Genomic DNA, 15,316 nt, shown 5'->3' with positions numbered 1-15,316 from the left:
AGGAAGGCAATCCAAAATTCTAATGATAGAGTTGGTTTCTGCCAATGATGTTAGATGTGCGAGGCAGTTGATCCATGTGGACAGTCAGGAGAAAGAGATGGCACTTTTGAAAAAAATGGAGATGATAACATCAACCCCTTGAGGATGTGATTAGGAGAGAAAGGTGGAGAGGACCTAGAGAAAGTGAAGATATCAAATTCTTAACACATACAGTAGATCCATCTTTTTAGGGATGTTAGACTAAGTTATTTAGAACAAGGAAGTTTGAAAGTGATACTCTCTTTTTAGATTTAGGGAAACTCCAAGGTGTAATGCTCTGTTCCTGGAATATCAGCCCTGCAGAATGTGCTCTTTTGGAGACAGGCAGGAAATTCCCGGCTGCACAGCAGTCAATATCTTCATGCCCTGACCTACAAACGCAAATAAGGAGCTGGCTCTAAATTCTTGTTGCCGTTTAGAAAGTTAAAGGGCATGTTCTTTATGTCTTCTTTAGTTCTGTTCTTGGTAGGAGCCAACCAAGGATTAGGTTATTACGGTAATTTAACATTTATTTATATTTCCTCTGAAAATCCTTTAACTTTTGCACAGGAACAGTCAAGTTGAGAGTCATCACAAAGATTAGGGAGGCCATACAGAGTCAAGACACCTCAATTTTGCTATTCTACTCCTGGGTCACCTTAATAGGAGTCTCTGAACTACATTTTCTTCTTATTGTATAAGGGCTAGTGAATATTGCCTTCTACTAGATTGTTCCTATAAAGTTATTCAATTGATTACACAATTGATTCCTTTAAAAAATGCTGTATGGGTCTTGGATTAAAAAGCCAATAGAAGGGTCACCTGGGTGGCTCAGTGGGTTAAGCCACTGCCTTCAGCTCAGGTCATGATCTCAGGGTCCTGGGATTGAGTCCCGCATCGGGCTCTCTGCTCAGCAGGGAGCCTGCTTCCTCCTCTCTCTCTCTCTCTCTCTGCCTGCTTTTCTGCCTACTGATTTCTTTCTGTCAAATAAATAAATAAAATCTTTAAAAAGAAAAAAAGCCAATAGAAAACAGAAAATATATTTGAGCTAATTCTTCTAAAACCTTGCATAGTGCTACCTTTGTGGGTGAAATCTACCTTTCTTTCTTCCTTCCTTCTTTTGAGAAGTCTAGTTTTGTTTCATCCCTTTTTTGGTCTAAACCATAGTTAGATTTAGATTAATCTCAGAAAACCCCACGATCTGGCACATTCCACTTTTAAAGAAGTTTTCATTTCTCTGGATGTGAGTGTCTGGTCTGCAACTCTGAGAGCAATCCTGTGGCGTCAGCTATGGCTTCATACGTGTTTGCTTTTGGCCTCTTCCTCTTTTTGTACTTTGTGTGAATCATTTTGCATTGCTGTTTATTTTTCAGTGGCTTCATCCTGCTTCTCCATCTGTATAGCACATGTCATGCGATGCCTGATGCGTTTGTAAGTACTCTCTCTATATCTGAAAATTGAATGTATTTGTTTTCCCATCACCTTCCCAAGTGCCTATCTATACACGTTAGGTCTGGGTTAGAAGTTGGGGCCGGTGACATTTCTAAACTGGGTACAAACACAGAAGTTCTTGTTTTTGCCGTTTCAGGAAAGTCATGTGAGTGCTGGCGATGCGGTGAGAGGGGCTGGCAGGTGCTTCAAGGCCAGTCTGCTCCACAGGACTCCAGGGAGTGCCCTGGCTGCCCTTTAGCCCACACAGCTGCAACAGGAGTGGCCAGCCTTGTTTACCAAGCCTGATTCATTTCCTATCTCTGACCCCATCTCTCCTAATCCACTGATATCATGTCACAGTATATTTTAATCTCACCTAGTTTCCAGGAAGAGACCTAATCATAATCAACTCTCGCTAATGGGATACCGAGGGGGCTCCATTTGTTAAGCGTCTGCCTTTGGCTCAAGATCATGATCTCAGGGTCCTGGGATCCAGCCCCACATCAGGCTCCCTGCTCTGCGGGGAGTCTGCTTCTCCCTCTCCCTCTGCTGCTCCCACTGTTTATGTTCTCTCTCTCTCTCAGATAAATAAATAAAATCTTAAAAAAAAAAAAATCAGCTCTCACCTAAGGAGTGAAAGCCATGATATGAAAGTCTAGCATCCTGTGACAAACAAACTTGGATTAGGCCAATATTGCTTAAATGTCATTGCGAAATCCAAGGGCAATATTTACATACAGTGCCTTAATGATGACCTGCTGGATTTGGCTTCTTTAAGCGACAATCAACTGAAAACATTCCACTGTTGGGAATCCTTTATCTTCTGATCAATCTAGCTTGGCAGATCTTGTTATCCTTTATTATTTTTTAAACTATTCAAGTAAACAATAAGTGATCTTTCAGGGAAATGCTGTAAGAGAGGCAGCTTTTGGAGAGGGCCCCTTTATAGTTCTATTTCTGATATCTAATCAGTTCTGTTCCCTCTAAATAATTAGCAAGATTGTTCTATTGTTCAAATGACCTCATTTGGGACAGGGATTTTCCCCTTTGGCTTCTTCCTCTTTAATTTCTATTTTTAATGAATGTAAGTACAGTGAGAACTTACAGTGCTGATCTTCCCTATAATTGTTACCGTCCGTTGTGGACTTTCTGTATTCACAATAGTGATTCTCACAAGTTCTTTTTTTTTTTTTTTTTAAGATTTTATTGATTTACTCAACAAACAGAGATCACAAGTAGGCAGAGAGGCAGGCGGGGGGTGGGGAAGCAGGCTCCCCGCCGAGCAGAGAGCCCAATGTGGGGCCCGATCCCAGGACCCTGAGATCATGACCTGAGCTGAAAACAGAGGCTTAACACTGAGCCACCCAGGTGCCCCTCTCACAAGTTCTTCAATTTACCATATGGAAGCACAGACTCAGCAGAAGGAGCAAGAACAGGGCTCCTTGAGCCTCATTCTTCCCTGTTGTGCAGAGGTCCTACTGAGTAGTCAACAGCAGCAATTTGCTTTAGATACAGATAGATTTGGATCCAGTCCTCCAAGTCATGCTACTTGGGTAAGTGACACCTCTCTGTAATTCTCAGTGCACATATGTATGTAGGAGAGTAATCATTGTCTAGGTAAATAAGTAAGTGAGGTATTTGGCACAGATCCAGGAGCATAATGAGATCCATCAATAGTATCCATAAGTATTACATCCAAATTTATGTCCATCCTCTGTGACTCTACTGGGGAAAAGGATTCAAAACCCACTTGACATAGGAGTGTCAAATCTTTCCATAGTCCTTTCCAGGTTCATGAGGTTTCTTTCTGAAGTTTTGAACTACAGAATATACCATTTTGGCAAGGTAGCTTCAGCAGTGCTGGTCATTTTAAGGTTTCTCCACATTCCAGAACAGTTTTCTCTTTACCTGTTCCTGGCAGAGACCATGCTAATAAATTAACAGGCTTTGTCACCCAGAGACCTGGGTGACTATGGGAAATTTATTAACATCTCTGAGCCTCCATGCTATCAGTCATAAAAGAAGTGTAAGACTTGCTCTGAAGGGTGGCCATGAATGTAAAAGAGAAGAAATGAGATCACTATGTGGAATCTTCTAGTTAACACTGAGAAATATATGAGAAGCACAACAAAGAGAATCTACCATGTCTCATTTATTCCTGCTTGTAAATGTTACATTGCTTTTCCCCCAGCCTCATTACATATGTCCCCAGTGTTTGGAGCACGTAAGCAGTAGTTGGTAATTCTTCCTTAGGGGAAGACAATAATGATGCTGAGTTGGTCTCAGCCACAGTAAACCTTTGCCCAGAGAGAAAAATAAAGTCTGCTAGCAAAGAACTGGCACCTTCCCTTACCAGCCTTTAGCAAAGACCCAATTCCCATGGGCAAAATGAGTAATTGCCACAGGAAAATAGGCCATGTGCATTTATATAGTGAGAAGTGTTTTATGGGATTAGGTGTGTGATGAAAAAGTAATCACTATAATAATTTTATAACCTAGACATAAAAGAAAGAGTTGAGAAAGACCGGATCACTTGTTAAATATTTGTTATTTAATGTCTTTTTATCTTTGGGCAAGTCAATGTGTTTCTTAAAAATCAGCAAGAAGTAGACTCAGCTATCTGAGAGGAGGAATGGACTTGAAATGCCGTGGGGCACCATCTGCCCTTCACAGAGAGGAACCAGCCCAAGACCAGAGAAGGTGCGTAAACGTGCTCCAGGTCAGGCACTGCCACTTGCTTTGACTACCTCTAGAGAGATCTCACACTGACACACCCTGCCTCTCTCTGGCAAGTGAAGTAAGAGTTGCCCAACTGAATCCTGATATAAGGTCGGTAATAAATGCCAGTGACAATCACCTTCTCTTTTATTATTGAGAAAATGACCATCTAAACTTGTTATCAGACCACACAGATGGAGCAAGAAGGAATATATTTTTTCACATGTCAGAAAGCCGGGGGTAATAGAACATCCACATTCTGGAGAAAGGTGAGATAATAAATTGCTATGAAATACAGACTGCTCATGAGTTTTTTGTGAAATCCGCTTCTTGAAAACAAACAAAGAACAGCATCCATAATTGTGTGCTTTCTTGTGTGGGTGTGTTTGACTGGACATACATATGATTGCATCACAGAAATGATCCACTGGATCATTCTCAACAAAGGGAGACAAGGAAAGAAACCAACATTTGGTGAGCTCCCCTTGGCCTTGGAAGTGTTTGAAAATGGCAGAGTGAGGATGTGAACCAAGATTCAACTAAGTTTTAAACCTGGGTTATTTCCCAATAAGTCAAGGAAATGTCCCAACCCCACTTACTCCTGGCATACTGCCGAGCAAGCATCTCTTCCAGCAGAGTGATTATAGTTTCACAGACAGGAATTGCGTACAGGGTTGGGGGAAAGGCCAGTAGCTCCAACGTGCTTGGCATGAAGGCTTTGACTACAGGAACTAATTCAGACAGACTACTCATCGCAGTTGATTGATCAGGGAAGTTGATTTTGGTGAACACAAATCTGCAGGCATCGTCATCATACCATAACACAGACTGACTAACCTGATTGGTGAGACTAATAGTTAATCTCAGACCTGGTTTTAGAAACTAAATGTTTATTAAGATAAGGGAGAAACTTGCCTGAACACAAACTGTCAAAAGTTAAGAGGGAGACTCAGAGGAAGGGAATCCCCTTAAAATGGCAAACCAAATATTTCAAAACTAAAATGTTGATGACATATTATATGGAGTATAACCAACTCCCATATTATGAAAGTAATACATTGATAACTCATTTAAAAAAAAATACACACACACAGTCCAAACTCTTTTTTTTAGAGGGGGGAGGGGTGAAGGTAGAGGGATTGAGAGAGAGAATCTTAAGCAGACTCCATGTCCAAGGCTTGAGAGCAATGTGAGGTTTGATCTTACAACCCCACGATCATGTCCTGAACTGAAATCAAGGGTCAAACATTTAACTGACAGAACCACCCAGGTAAGTTCACGGTCCAAACTTTACACCCAAGCCTTCTTCCATCTAGTAGAATTGTTGAATTCTAAGTGTTCTTGTCCATCTTCCTTCCTCTGAGAAAGAGCATGTGCCTCCAGCAAATACATTCACTAGGAATCCAGAAGTGGAGAGCTTTGTGGGCTCAACTTTCAAGGCTACTTAGTGATACTGGGCCTAAACAAGTTGGAGCTTTTTAAAATCAAAACACTTGAGACAACCATCAACAAGAGGTTCCTTCACCTGCTGTCTTCCAACCCCCTGGCAGGACTTAACAGGGAAAGCCCTCTTCTTAGATTTGAGAACCTGGAATTCCAGCCCATCCTTCCATTTTCTCCTATCTCTCCTGCATGGGGGGTGAGGGGAGTGGTGGCCAGTGATCATCGGGTCAGTGATTCTCATGGGCCATTTAGAAGGTGACATTTACTATTTATATTACAGGTAGCTTGGGACTCTTACCAAGCTGCCCTAAACCTCTGTATCACCTCTGTATCAACTCATCTGTAAAGCTGGTGATAATGAAGCCTACTTCTTGTGCCTAAGCCTGCACATTAGATGGATTAAAATATAAATCACTTAGCACATACTATGACCCACAAAATACAGATTTGTAGAACCACATTTACAGTATAACATATTCTAGTGATGCTCAAGCTTGACTCCCACTCTACTGATTCCCTTTCTGGCTGCTAGGATACCTTCTCTAAGGCCTTGGACCCTAAGTCTTAAGGGAAAGCTAAGTCTCTTCTGGACAGACTCCATGTACCTTGTATTTCTATCCTGTGTAGGTAGAAGTTAATCTCTTCCCAATTCCCTGATCTCCATCCCCCAAATCTCTTGCATTAGTTTCCTCTCGAAGTTCCTACGTGGGTCAGATTTAATGGTTCTATTTTTTTCATCACTTCTCTTAATTAATTCAAAATTTGCCAGGTTTTCTGTTAGGCCTTATTTTGTTTTCTCAGACACTTCTCTTAAACTACATCCTTTGTCCCCAGACACCTGGGATCCACATTGATTCTTCTGTTTTCCACATGTCTTATGCTGAACAATTGCATGAGCATCAGTGAGCTTCTCAACATAGGTGGGTAGAAAGTTGGGATGTATATGTGTTATTTACTCATTCATACCTCATACACTATTTAGGGAACGCTTCCAGTATTTGATTTTTTTTTTTTTTTTTTTTTAATTTCAGAGGCTATGAGCAACTGGGTGGCTCAGTGGGTTGAGCCGCTGCCTTCAGCTCAGGTCATGATCTCAGGGTCCTGGGATCGAGTCCCGCATCGGGCTCTCTGCTCAGCAGGGAGCCTGCTTCCTCCTCTCTCTCTCTCTCTCTCTCTGCCTGCCTCTCTGCCTACTTGTGATCTCTTTCTGTCAAATAAATAAATAAAATCTTTAAAAAAAAAAATTCAGAGGCTGTTCATACCACTATAAAAAAAAAAATTCCAGTCCTCAAGAAACTTAATCTGGAGGGAGTTCAACAAAACTTTTAATACAATATGTCATAAAGTTTATGATGAATCAGTGGTTCACACCATTGGCTGCACATTAGAACTTTCTGATTACACTAAATAGAGAAGCCTGACCCCAACCCAGAGCAGTGTGATCAAGCTCCAAGCAGGGCCGGAGTATTGGCATATCTGATAGGTTTTCTGGTGATTCCATTGTGCAGCCAGGTTTGAGAATCCCCTGGATAGAGAGGGACACATGGGATGCTTTGACACCACAAGGAAGAGGCTTTTATCCTAACTGATGAGCTACCAGAAGTTGCATGGGGAAATGAGACCTGAGCTAACTAAATCTTAGCAGGTGGGCTGTCCAGGTGGACATGTGGAAAAGCCATTCCAAGCACAACGGAACAAGGTGAGTTCATAGAACTGCAAACAATTCTGAGATTAGACAGTTCTGAAGGGTTTGAACTTTATCTGGCAAGGAAAGAGGAGCCTTGGAAGGATGGTAGCAGGGAAATTGTATGATTAGTCTTCCACACATGTGCAGTACCGAGACATCAACTGGGGAAGGAATTTTATTTTCATCATAACTTTACCTCTGTAAGAACTATCTCCTCTTTAATAAAACCTTCCAAACTGTTGGCACCTCCCTTGGTTTCAGACATTACAAACAGGAAACTCTACCCATGAGCTAACCTTTGCCCCATCCTTTCCTGAAACAAAGAACAGCTGTTCTCCCACTTGGAAATGCCTGGAGTAAAGGAGGGCCCCTTGGTATTCTCAGCTGACTGACTGCAAAGAAATGACTTGGCTTTACACAGATTAGTCACTGATACATGCAGATTATTGCAGAATCAAATGCATTGGGACATTTTAGTATTTAAAAGTGTTGTGTCTCTGATAGAGTGCTGTCATCAAGGGTAGGGGGGACACAGGGGTCATAACCACTAGAGAGAAAATACAATGCATTCCCAGGAAGAGGGCCTGAACCTTAAAGAAATGAAGCAGTAATGATACTTTGAGTGCTTTTTCTCTATTTTCAGTGCACAAGTCCATGCACACATCAACCAAGTCTTTGGAATAGCTTTAGCTATTGTTTGTGGTGGTGAATGTTATGTTTTTTTGGTTTAGATTTTGTTTTTTGCCTGAAATCTAAGATGAACTGTTAGTTCAGTGACAGTATTTCAGGGAAGAAGAAGAAGGAGGAGGAGGAAGAGGAGAAGGAGAAGGAGAAGAAGAAGAGAAGAAGAAGAAGAAGAAGAAGAAGAAGAAGAAGAAGAAGAAGAAGAAGAAGAAGAAGAAGAAGAAGAAGAGGAGGAGAAAAGAAAAGAAAAGAAAAGAAAAGAAAAGAAAAGAAAAGAAAAGAAAAGAAAAAGAAAGAAAGGAAGGAAGGAAGAAAGAGAAAGAAAGAAAGAGAGAAAGAAAGAAGAAAGAAGAAGAAAGACAGGAAGGAAAAGAAGGAGAGGAGGAAGAGGAAGAAGAAAAAGAAAAAGAAGGGGGTGCCTGGGTGGCTCAGTGGGCTAAAGCCTCTGCCTTCGGCTCAGGTCAGGATCCCAGGATCCTGGGATCGAGCCCCACATCGGGCTCTCTGCTCAGCAGGGGGACTGCTTTCCTCTCTCTCTCTCTGCCTGCCTCTCTGCCTACTTGTGATCTCTTGTGATCTCTGTCAAATAATAAATAAAATCTTAAAAAAAAAAAAAAGAAAAGAAAAAGAGGACAAAGAAAAAAGGAAGGGGAATAGAAAAGATTAAATTAGTGTGTGTTTTAATTGTAAAATACTCTGCTTCTAGAAAGGTCAAAATAGATGTTTGGGAGATGGGGAAAGGTATGCCCTGTAATGAAAATTCCCAGGAAGAAAACCAAAAATTGTTAAAGGTATACACATTTTATAATCAGTGGCTTCCAAAGATCTGCTTTTAGAGAAATTTTTAGAGAAATTGTAAGCCCAGGAAGCCTGGGAGATTTGCTTTAAGTTCTAGAGGGAGTTACTTGATAATAAAGTCAGAGCCAGAAACCTTATCTCTCAACCTCACGTTTGGTTTGCTTTCCACAACAGCAGAATGTTTCAAGTCATTTGGAGAAAAGAAAAATAATCTCATCATTTCTCTTCATGTTTAGAGCTGAGGAAACTATTCAGAGATAAAGAATGTAAGTAAGTAAAAGATATCATAACTAAGTACGTTTTAGTGAAGAAACAAGCAAAAGATCACGGCGCTCCAGTTCCCTACAAGCACTTTTGTTAATTTATTCAATGGCTGTTATCCTGAGAGCATGACACTTGCATATCAAATTGCATTTGGTGTGTCAAAATGACTGGTTTTACTTGTTCTTTAGTTCCTAGGGCTAATTATTATTTTTAACACCTTTTGATATGCTAAATGAGCCTAATAAGAGCTGGATTTCTCATGCGTTTATTACTCATCACCATCATCTCACATGTGTACTTTTTTCCTACCTTCAAAGTGTCAATAAATGAATATATTTGAGCCTTGTAGGAACATCTTAAAGCAGCGTTTACCTCAGTGTGGCTCCCAGGAAATCTATACTTCATTGCCAGAATGCTGGTGAAAGATGTGGTATCAGACCATATAGTTTCAAATCTTTCCTCTGTCACTCACCAGCTGTGTGGCCTTGAGTAAGTTTCTCAACCCTTCTGTGCCTCAGTGCCTCATCTATAATATGGAGCAACAAGAGTAGCTGTGTCATGGTCCTGTTTTTAAAACTGCATGGGGTAATCCATGCAAAGTGCTTAAGTCACCAGGTATATTCTAACTATCCTGTATTGTTAGCTAGAAGAACCATTTATACATGACGTACAGTTGGTCTGTAATAACTAACACTTCATGGGTGCATATTATATTTCAAGTATTATTCTAACAATGCCACAAGTGGTAACTCACTTAATTTTCATAATGAGTTTGAGGTAAGAGCTATTATTACTATCTCTGTCCTACAAATGAGAAAATTGAGAAACAGAGAGGAAAGTCACTTGTCCAAAGTCTTGCAGCTGAGGCACTGTAGAGCCGGGACTCAAACTCAGAAAGTCTGGTTCTAGGTCTGGTTTGCTGCCTCCTGGGACAGGCTGTGTGCTAGGCGCAGGTCCTGCCCTTGGAGAGCTCACTGAAAACCAATGCAGTGTGATGACCCTGAGACAGGTGGGCCCTCTGCACAATGGTGGCAGGAGAGAGAGTTCTGCACTCTTCCTGGGAGCTTGGGAAAGTGCCAGCTACTCCCAACCCTCCTATTGTTCAGGTCTGCTTTCTGTGCCCTCCACGGCCCACGCATCTACACCAGGCTAAGAATCACGGTGTTACCAGACCTCAGTTTCCTCCCTATGACACTTGCTACTCTATGCTGAAAATTCACACGCAGACTCCAGGCCCCTGACCATTTTTATAGACCCGTTCAGTCATTTCCATGATAACCTTTCTAATGTCCTCAATTCCCTTTCCGTGGGTTGTCAAGCAAATACATTCTTGGCACTCAGTGAGAACTCCCTGTTCAAAATGCCACACATTACAAAGTCGATGAGTCAACACACATTTCTTGAGTGTATCCAATCTATAAGCTGCAGTGCTAGAAATGAATTCACACTTCTTTTATCCTACCATGCTGTCTTTCCCGAGAGTGAGGCCTGTGTTTCTTCCGTGTATAGTTTCTGATAGTATATTATGATTTCTGCTTTTGCAAAACAGGACGTTGTTTAACCAAGTTCTTATGGGAGGAAGCACGGCCCAGCGAGCAGAACAATGATTTGAAAGTCCTGGGTTCTATTTTCAGCTCCAGTGTTGACTAGCTGTGCATTCAGCCCTAGGAAGGTCAAAGGCAGAATGGCCTTGTGTCGGTGACTTTTTCTGTATGTACAGCACTGGATGGAAAACAAATCAGGCATCTGGCTCACAGCCTCGAAGAGCTATGGTCTTTGGAGAATAGATGTGTAGTCACACTTTGTTTTCCTTTTTAAAGCAAAAGAACAGAACAAACTCTCTGGGGGGGGGGGGAGAATGGGCTGGCAGAGAATAGAAAAGAGAAATCAAATAACCTTTTAAACAATCTGGGGGTTAAGGGATTGTTTGAGCCATTCAGATCAAAGAAGTCTCTTTGGGGTAAGTTGGAATAGCCTGCCTTTGAAAATGCACAGGGCTAAGGTTTGAAAGATTTCTCCAAACTTGGACAATAGGAGGCATCTACAACTCTGTAGGCACCAGGCAAGAACACCAGTGGCCGAGGCTTATGGGCCAACTGGGAAGTATAGGTTTGCTCTAAAGCTATCTTCTGCTACCCAGCCCCAGCTGCCTGCTATGAAGAGACACAGGCCATTATTGCCTGAGTAGCTGAGCTTTCAAAAGAAATGAAACAGTTAGAATTACGTCCTTAAAACTCTTGGTTTTTAAATAATGGACACTAATCAACTTATAAAGAGGCAGTGAGTAGGCAAAGCCAAGCATACCACAGTCTGGCAATTTACTTTCCATGTCTCTTCTACCTAAGATGAGATGCCTGAATGTGGGTCAGAGAGTTGACATTTCATATTAACCATCTTTTCTTTTTCTTTTCTTTTCCTTTCTTTTCTTTTCTCTTTCTTTCTTTTTTTTTTTTTTTTTTTTTTTTTTTTTTTTAACCTGGGACTCCTCACTCTAGTAACATTTCTGGTGGCCTTAATAGCTTTGGGATCACTTGGAACCACTGTTGACAACAGGAGATGGCTAGGCAAACAAAGGTATTGTTGTAAATGTCAAACACAAATAAAAGCCAGAGGACAAGAGCAAGCCCAGCAGAGATAGGTATTTATATGGTAAATTAATTTGTTGCCTGATGGTCCTGAACTGGGCAGTAGAGCAAAGTGAGCCTCTTACAAGTGAAATTCAATCTCTGTCCACATTCTAATGGCTGTAAAACTCACCATATGAAGCTCATAATTGGTGCATAAAACTAACACTTTCCATTTTTTTTTCTTTCTTATTTTGTAGGCTTTATGCATTATTTTAAAAAGAAAACATGATTAAGCCTCCTGGCTCGTTCTTATTTCATCTTTGTTTCCTCTTGCTCATTTCTCATAAGAGATATTCATGTGGATTGAGTATATTAAGTCATCTGCAATGGGAAGATGGGGCGTTTATTAAATGGGGCATTTTCTCTTGTCTCGGTGCTTCAGAAGAGGCCCAATAAAGTTGGTGCTAAGGGGCCTCACAAAGCTAGGTGGCAGCTTACATATGAAGGGACCTGCTAAGAGGTTATGGAAGTGGTTCTACCCATGTTATCACCTTGGCAGTCACCACCCCTCAAGTGCAACTTTAAAGAAGCTGACACTGAAGATTATTTGGAAGCCATAACCAATAGTAAGTGTCCCCATCCTCATTCTCAATGCCAGTAGATGTATTTCTTCCTTAATCCAAACCAAAAGAGAAAGATAGTGGAACCACTCGCAGAGGTTGATATATGTCTTCAGGACTGTATGAGACATAGGAACTGATGTCTAACTCATATTTGAAAACACATGGACTGTGACATGAACTACTCCTTTTTCAGTCCAGGACCAAGATAGGTTGGGAATAATTAGCACTTCAGAATTTGGTGGGAACCTACATCAGAATGGTAAATTGGGTCATTTTATAAGAGATTGTGTAGAAGGGTGATATGACCCCATTTGAGGGGATGTACCACTAGAAGCCAAGAGAATGAAGAGGTCATAACTGGCTAGGCTGAGAAGGCTTAACTGAAGTCAGCGGAACAGTGATTAAGAGATGCCCTACAAAGTAGACAAAGGGAGGTATCTTCAAAAAAGAGACTCACCAAATGTCCCATGAGAGCAAAGTCAGTTGGGATGTCCACAATTCAGAGGACCATGACTGATTATAATAACACGAGCAAAGTTTATTCCACCTTTCCATCTTCCCCTTGCTTGACCAACTTTCCCTGTCTCTGAAGAAAACAGAAATCACAGGTAGGGAATGTGGCAACCATATGAAGAAAAGAAAGTAAGAAAATCAACCTGGCTCCTTCTCCTAGGCCCAGACATCCAACATGAGTGATAACCGAGCTGTGAGAGGAAACAGCTAACGTTCATATGGATTAGACTTTCTACTGCACCAGATTATTCACTACCTTGAAAAAAAGTGGGGTTTGAAGGGTTTGTTTTGTTTTAATTTATTACCTGTTGGTAATCAGAAAAGCCAATGGAGAACTTTCCGGAGTTATATTGGTTAGTGGAACCTGGGGGTTAGAGGTGAATATCAGGTTCAAAGGGGCAGAAGCAAAATAAAAATGGCTTTCTACTTACTACATTCCAAGTCCAGCTCAGACAATAAACCAGTTTTACTTGAATATAGAAAGTATTTTTGTGGTAAGGATTCAACATAACAAGGATGCAATATGATGTCACAGTTATCTCTTCAAATTCTTATTTTTACAATTAGCTTTGCCTCCTTAAAGATATATTGGATTACAGAAAAATTTCTGCAGGATTCTAACAGATATTCCCTAAAACAACATTTCTATAGTCAAAGATACTGGTGAAAAACTAGTTTATTCAAAAAAATAAATAGGTTTTCTTACTGTAGGTCTTTTAGGAATCTTTACTAGGTTAATATGTGTTGTGAATTTACCAAAAAAGGGGGTTTGGTGTGGGTTTTTCATAGATAGATTTTATGAAGTTCAGGAATTTTCCCTCTATCCCAATACTTTGAAGTGTTTTAATCAGGAAGGGATGCTGTATTTTGTCAAATGCTTTTTCTGCATCAATTGAGAAGATCATTTGGTTCTTCTCTCTTCTTTTATTGATTTGTTCTATCACATTGATTGATTTGCAAATGTTGAACCATCCTTGCAGCCCAGGGATGAATCCCACCTGAACATGGTGGATAATCTTTTTAATGTGCTGTTGGATCCTATTTGCTAGGATCTTGTTGAGAATCTTGGCGTCCATATTCATCAGTGATATTGGTCTGAAATTCTCCTTTTTGATGGGGTCTTTGCCTGGTTTGGGGATCAGGGTAATGCTGGCTTCATAAAAAGAGTCTGGAAGTTTTCCTTCTGTTTCAATATTTTGAAACAGCTTCAGGAGAATAGGTGTTATTTCTTCTTTGAAAATTTGGTAGAATTCCCCAGGGAATCCAATCCATCAGGTCCCCGGCTCTTGTGTTTTGGGAGGTTTTTGATCACTGCTTCAATCTCGTTACTAGATATCGGTCTATTCAAGTGGTCAATTTCTTCCTGGTTCAATTTTGGGAGTTTATAGTTTTCCAGGAATGCATCCATTTCATCTAGGTTGTTTAACTTATTGATAATAACTGATGATAACTTACTGATAATAACTTCTGATGATTGTTTCTATTTCCTTGGTGTTAGTTATGATCTCTCCCTTTTCATTCATAATTTTATTAATTTGAGCCTTCTATCTTTTCTTTTGGATTGGTGTGGCCAATGGTTTATCGATCTTATTGATTCTTTCAAAAAACCAGCTTCTAGTTTCATTGATACGTTCTACTGTATCTCTAGTTTCTATCTCTGCCCTTCAACAGACAAATGGATAAGGAAGATGTAGTCCATATACACTATGGAGTATTATGCCTCCATCAGAAAGGATGAATACCCAACTTTTGTATCAACATGAATGGGACTGGAAGAGATTATGCTGAGTGAAATGAGTGAAATAAGTCAAGCAGAGAGAGTCAATTATCATATGGTTTCACTTATTTGTTGGAGCATAACAAATAACATGGAGGACATAGGGAGATGGAGAGAAGAAGGGAGTTGAGGGAAATTGGAAGGGGAGATGAACCATGAGAGACTATAAACTCTGAAAAACAATCTGAGGGTTTTGAAGGGGCAGGAGGTGGGAGGTTGGAGAAGCCAGGTAGTGGGTATTACGGAGGACACATATGGCATGGAGCACTGGGTATGGTGCATAAACAATGAATTCTGTTATGCTGAAAAGAAGTTAATAAAAAAATATGAAAAAAGGGGGGTTGGATATAGCATTTCCAAAGTCATTTGCCCATGCAATGTTTTTATTTCTCAAAATTTAGCTTTTATTCAGTAATATATGTTGAACACCTACCATGTGCAGGCATGAGGGTTGAATGTTGGCAGTTAGTTCAATATATCAGATGTGGTTCCTTCCCTGAAGATCTTATATTCTAATCTGCTTATTTCAGTCCCTCGTTCTCTAGAATTTTCTTTGGAGAGACCTGTTCTATGACATTTTTCCAGATTTGTCACTGAAAAGCTATTTGTTAACACAAATGTATGAATCACCTGAGCACGAAGTTGCCTTATAAGAGAGATTTATTTTTATAAAACATAATAAAAATATGCATTCACAACAAAGCATGAAAAAAAATTTGGTCACTTTTTCTCTCTCTCCTTGGTCAGTTTCAGTTGAGGATGAAAACCCCTGAGAAAGTCACCTCTTTTCTCT

The 15,316-nt window shown here is 40.5% G+C and overlaps 1 long non-coding RNA gene across 2 annotated transcripts in view; it reads left to right on the top strand.

Moving 5' to 3' along the window:
* Positions 1-12,058: 12,058 nt before the first annotated feature.
* Positions 12,059-15,316, top strand: part of LOC309868683 — a 31,130-nt gene continuing 27,872 nt past the window's right edge. For both annotated transcript variants that reach the window (XR_014313781.1, XR_014313782.1), the window contains exon 1: positions 12,059-12,236. This is a non-coding gene — a long non-coding RNA (uncharacterized lncRNA). The remainder of the gene's footprint in view (positions 12,237-15,316) is intronic.

Source organism: Mustela nivalis (genome assembly GCF_964662115.1).
Source record: "Mustela nivalis genome assembly, chromosome: 7".
Taxonomy (NCBI): domain Eukaryota; kingdom Metazoa; phylum Chordata; class Mammalia; order Carnivora; family Mustelidae; genus Mustela; species Mustela nivalis.
This window is presented reverse-complemented; position numbering and strand designations above follow the sequence as displayed.